Genomic DNA, 6092 nt, shown 5'->3' on the forward strand with positions numbered 1-6092 from the left:
TGTTTTTGTTTCAAAAGCTGTGATGTTTCAGTCGTGTGAAGTGTGTAAGCTTCCATTTACAGTAATGGTTGAGCAGCCCGCTGTGGCGTTGCACTTCTGCTCTCGTCCACTAGGTGGCAGTGTAGGCTGGCTGAGTGAGGGAGTCTGCGCTGCAGGATAGGCTCCACTGATGACTCGTCAGGCTTGTGGTAACCCTCATCACTGCTGAGGTGTGCAGTGGGAGATGGGAGTGCCCTGTTTGTCTGTCTGTCTGTCTCTCTCTCTCTCTCTGTCGGTTTCTCTCTATCTCTCTTTTTCCTTCTTTCTCTCCTTCCCTTTTTCTCTCTCTTTCTGTCTCTCTCTCTGGCAGCCTCAGCCGTACTGCTGATTAAAAGTGACGGCACATCCTACCAGACACACACACACACACACACACACACACACACACACTTTGAAAAGATAGTGATTGTATATCTTCAGGTATGTCATGTGTCAGTCTGCCTGCGGGTGTCCACATGCTCAGTGTGCTGAAGTGTTTCTGTAGAGTCTGTACTCTGCTGTCTGTGTCTGAGGTGTGTGTATAGCTCTGTCTGTACTGTACTGTCTGTGTCTGAGGTGTGTGTATAGCTCTGTCTGTACTGTGCTGTCTGTGCTGTGCTGTCTGTACTGTGCTCTCTGTGTCTCATGTGTGTGTATAGCTCTGTCTGTGCTGTGCTGTCTGTGCTGTGCTGTCTGTGTCTGATGTGTGTATAGCTCTGTGCTGTGCTGTGCTGTCTGTACTGTGCTGTCTGTACTGTGCTGTCTGTGCTGTGCTGTCTGTGTCTGATGTGAGGTCAGAGGTTCAGCTCAGTCGGAAGATGAGAGTGTGTAGCACATTTCACACCAGCCCACGAGACACACAGAACATAACACTCTATTGCTACACAGGGCTATCTATACATGTTTCTTTTATATATTGATTCCTGTGCTGTAACCATGTGAATAATGCTGTTTTTCTCACTACTGGTTAGAGGCTAGTTGTGTTTCTTTTATATATTGATTCCTGTGCTGTAACCATGTGAATAATGCTGTTTTTCTCACTACTGGTTAAAGGCTACTTGTATTGAACTGCTGTTGTCCTTGGACTCTGCAAAATGACCAAAATAAAGATAAAGTTGAATCTCATCTAATCATCTCATCTAGTCTAATTACTGAAGCTGCTCAGCGCACGCCTTCTATTTTACTCTTCTGTCAGAGTCTGTGGTGTGTGTGAGGGTGTTAGCATTGGGTATCAGACTCTGTGGTGTGTGTGAGGGTGTTAGCATTGGGTATCAGAGTCTGTGGTGTGTGTGAGGGTGTTAGCATTGGGTATCAGAGTCCGTGGTGTGTGTGAGGATGTTAGCGTTGGGTATCAGAGTCTGTGCTGTGTGCGAGGATGTTAGCATTGGGTATCTGATTTGTTTTTAATGGTCGAAGGAGCTGGCTCTGTGTGTGTGTGTGTGTGTGTGTGTGTGCGTGAGGTTGAAGTCTTTCAATTGTGCAGAATTGTGTGTGTGTGTGTGTGTGTGTGTGCGTGAGGTTGAAGTCTTTCAATTGTGCAGAATTGTGTGTGTGTGTGTGTGTGTGTGTGTGTGCACGCACGTGTGCTCGAGGTCCTTAAAAAAGAACTGTGTGTGACACAGTCATGCGGTGCGTTGAAACTCCCCAGAAAACCGTTTCACAGTAATGAAAAAGCTTTGTTGGAAAGCCTCGCCATATTTACACAATTCAGCACTTTTTTATGTTTCAGAGTGAGTAAGTGAATGAGTGAGTGCGTGTGTGTGTGTGTGTGTGTGTGTTTTATGTTTCAGAGTGAGTGAGTGAATGAGTGTGTGTGTGTGTGTGTGTGTGTGTGTGTGTGTGTGTTTTATGTTTCAGAGTGAGTGAATGAGTGTGTGTGTGTGTGTGTGTGTGTGTGTGTGTTTTCATTGTTTCCTCGCCCCACTGTCCCCCGATGGGTCCTCTGGTAACATCCGTGGATGCTGTGGCAGCCTGCAGGCTGGGTGATGCCTTTAGCACATTGGGGTTGGCATGGGGTGGTATGGGATGGCATGGGTTGGCATGCAGTCTCGATTCTCTGTGGTGGTCCAAGTGGCTGAAATCATTCCACTTTAACCACTATTTCTCTTTAAGACCCCCCCCCCCCCCCCAAACTCCCCCCCCCCCCCCCCCAACTTATCCACTCCGACAAGCTGGCGCCAACCTGCCAGCACCCATCGGACCGCTCACCCTCGCTCACCCATCACCCCACGCCACCCCATGCCCCCTCACCCACCTCTTCGGATCCCCAGGTGCCAGGGGCCCGCTGTGCCACCCTCTAGGCTGGTCTGGCATCGCCATGTCCGTGGTGTTCACTTCCAATTCCCGCTCGCTCTCCTTTTCTCTCTCCTGCATTTCATGCCTGTGGAAAAAGGAAATGTTTTCATGACGGATTGAAAGATTTATTGCAGAGAGGATTTATGACATAGACTTATGCTATGCTTGTAGCCATTCTATTCGTTTTTCAGACTTTTAGCTTTAAAAAAAAAAAAAAAAAAGAAAAAAAAAGACAAAAGGAATGGCAATGCATCAACAACTTGGAATTGTTCTTGCGATCCGGACGTTCCGAGTGCCTGGGCATAGTGTACTCCACGCCAGGGTTTTCCGAGCGCCTCCATGTATCCCACGTGCGGCAGTCTCTGTATTATCTCTCCGGCTCTTTAAACGCCACAGTCCTCGTCCGTTTAAACGCCACAGTCCTCGTCAGTGGCTTCAGTTTAAACGCCACAGTCCTCGTCCGTTTAAACGCCACAGTCCTCGTCTGTTTAAACGCCACAGTCCTCGTCCGTGTAAACGCCACAGTCCTCGTCCGTGGCGTCGGTTTAAACAACGGTGAAAATGGAGAGATGAGTCCAGTCCCTCTAGGGACACATGCCTACCACCGTTGTAACGTCAGTCAAGCTGAAAAGAGTGGTGTGTGTGTGTGTGTGTGTGTGTGTGTGTGTGTGTGTGTGTGTGTGTGTGTGTGAGAGAGAGAGAGAGAGAAGAAACCTATGTGCATGTCTGTGCAACTCTCTGTGCATGTGCACGTGTGTGTGTTTATGTGTGTGTGTGTGTGTGTGTGTGTGTGTGTGTGTTTGTTTGTATGTGTGAGAGTTAGAGATGAATAAGGTGTGTGTGTTTCTGTGGGTGCGTTTGTGAGTGAGGTAGAGGAAGTGTGTGTGTGTGTGTGTGTGTGTGTGTGTGTGTGTGTGTGTGTGTGTGTTTTGAGCGTATATGCGTGAGTGAGAAGGATGAAGTGAGTGTGTTTCAGCGTTGGCCAACGCTTGATCTGGCTCTCCTCCTGGTGATGTCATGGTGGGTGTGGCCTCAGCAGGCTCAGTGGAGGTAGCACAAGAGCATATACGCTCAAAACACACACACACACACACACACACACACGCACACACACACACTTCCTCTACCTCACGCACAAGAGCATATACGCTCAAAACACACACACACACACACAGACACACACACACACACACACACACACACTTCCTCTACCTCACGCACAAGAGCATATCTCCGCGCTGAGGCAACCAGCTGCTCTTGCCGCGTCTCCTCTCCCCCTAATGATTTGCAACTACCGCACACACTCCTGGGAATTAATCAGTTGGAAGGAGAACTCAGACTTCAATTGAGCACCTCAGCCAGATTACAAACCTTGGCCATTTCTGCTGGCAAGGACACTAAGAAAGGCATCCAGCAGACCAATAACACCAGACACACACACACACACACACACACACACACACACTTCATATAATTAGGATGTGGGTAATGGGAGACATCTGTTAAAGTAAACGTGAAGCCACTTTAGCATTCCCTCCAAGTTCAGTAGTAGTTTGCTGGATGTTGTGTGACCTTGTCTGCTGGCGAAAGCATGGAGGAGAAGAGAGGAGCTCTTGTCTGGCCTTAATGCGCAGGGGAACCCTTCTGGTGGACTGCTGGAGTTATTGTTCTCTGTCTCATACACACACACACACACACACACAGGCACGCACGCATACACAGGCATGCACGCACGCACACACACACAGGCACGCACGCATACACACACACATGCACACATACACACGCATGCACACACAAATGTGCACGCACGCACGCACGCACACACGCACACACGCACCTTCTGTTGTTCTTTCAATACAAATGTTCCAAGATATATGGGCTACTACAATCAGGGTCTTTCCCTGTTGCATTCAGGATGTGTATTGTGTTCAGGGTGTGTGTTGTACTCAGGTTGTGTGTTGTGTTCAGGGGGTGTGTTGTATTCTGGGGGGGTGTTGTGTTCAGGGTGTGTGTTGTGTTCAGGGGGGGTGTTGTGTTCAGGGGGGGTGTTGTGCTCAGGGGGTGTGTTGTGCTCAGGATGTGTGTGTGTTGTGTTCAGGGTGTGTGTTGTGTTCATGAGGGGTGTCGTGCTCAGGGGGTGTGTTGTGTTCAGGATGTGTGTTGCGTTCAGGGGGTGTGTTCTGGGGGTGTGTTGTCCTCTGGGTGTGTGTTGCGTTCAGGGGGTGTGTTCTGGGGGTGTGTTCGGGGGGGGTGTTGTCTTCTGGGTGTGCCCAGCGACGTGTTGTTTCAGGTGTGTAGGCGGCAGGTATGTACTGTAATGTGTTGGATATCGAGCACAGAAATATCAACAAGCTGTCAGCAGAAAGCAGAAAGTCAGACTGCACCTTTGAAACACCTGGGAACGCCTCACCTGGGGATCCCCTGCGCTGGAGCCAGCAGTCTCCTGTAGTGTAAACACTGCCGTAATTGGGCACTAAATCATGTTACCTGCCTGCTCACCTGTCTGCCTGCCTGCTCACCTGTCTGCCTACCTCCTCACCTGTCTGCCTGCCTGCTCACCTGTCTGCCTGTCTGTTGTGCTGTCTGTCTGTCTGTCTGTCTGCCTGCTCACCTGTCTGCCTGCCTGCTCACCTGTCTGCCTGCCTGCTCACCTGTCTGCCTGCCTCCTCACCTGTCTGCCTGCCTGCTCACCTGTCTGCCTGCCTGCTCACCTGTCTGCCTGCCTGCTCACCTGTCTGCCTGCCTGTTGTGCTGTGTGTCTACCTGCCCGGTTCTCTGCCCCCTCTCTCTGTCTCTGTCTCTGTCTCTGTCTGGGTCACCTGTCGTGACAGGTGTGGATGCTGATGAATTCTCCACCACACATGTTGCACATCGCAGAAGCTGATTTCTGATGAGAGGTCATCACTGATACACATGCGCCTCTACGGTGAGAGTATGAGTCTCTCTGGTGAGGGTTTAAAGGAACACTCCACTGTTTTTTCATATTAAACTACTGTATGTTATTCGCTTGACTAGGACGAGTTGATACAGACGTCTAGCCTCTCAATGCGTGCACTCAATCTTCCTGGCACGCCGCACGGTGCACTTAGCCTAGCACAGTTCACTCATTAGGATCCAAAAAGAGATGAAGTTAAAGGGATAATCCGGAGTGAAATGCACTTTAGATCAATTTTTCGGACTATTGGGAGTACATACGTTGAGTTGACACCAAAATCATGTCATTCGGATGTATTTTGAGAATGTTTGAGTTCACCGTTTTTAGCCAAAACTCGTTAGCCTGGAAGTGACCGGGGCAAGTCCTTTCGCTGCTACAAAACGCTATTTTTATACCTCTTCTACTGTTCCAACCAACACTACACTTACGTGGTAGTGAGTAGAGGGTCCCTAAAGCCAAACCGAAGTATCCCCACGTCTTTATGTGGTCGGATAGAGAGTCCAGAATGAATTTAATCGAGTCCATACCTTTCCGGAAATGTTATTAAAATGTTGTTAACGCGTTGCTAGCTGCAGCATTGACATTTCCGGAAAGGTACTGACTCGATTAAATTCATTCTGGACTCTCTATCCGACCACATAAAGACGTGGGGATACTTCGGTTTGGCTTTAGGGACCCTCTACTCACTACCACGTAAGTGTAGTGTTGGTTGGAACATTAGAAGAGGTATAAAAATAGCGTTTTGTAGCGGCGAAAGGACTTGCCCCGGTCACTTCCAGGCTAACGAGTTTTGGCTAAAAACGGTGAACTCGAACTTTCTCAAAATACATCCGAATGACAT

Source organism: Sardina pilchardus, chromosome 14 (assembly GCF_963854185.1).
Source record: "Sardina pilchardus chromosome 14, fSarPil1.1, whole genome shotgun sequence".
Lineage (NCBI taxonomy): Eukaryota > Metazoa > Chordata > Actinopteri > Clupeiformes > Clupeidae > Sardina > Sardina pilchardus.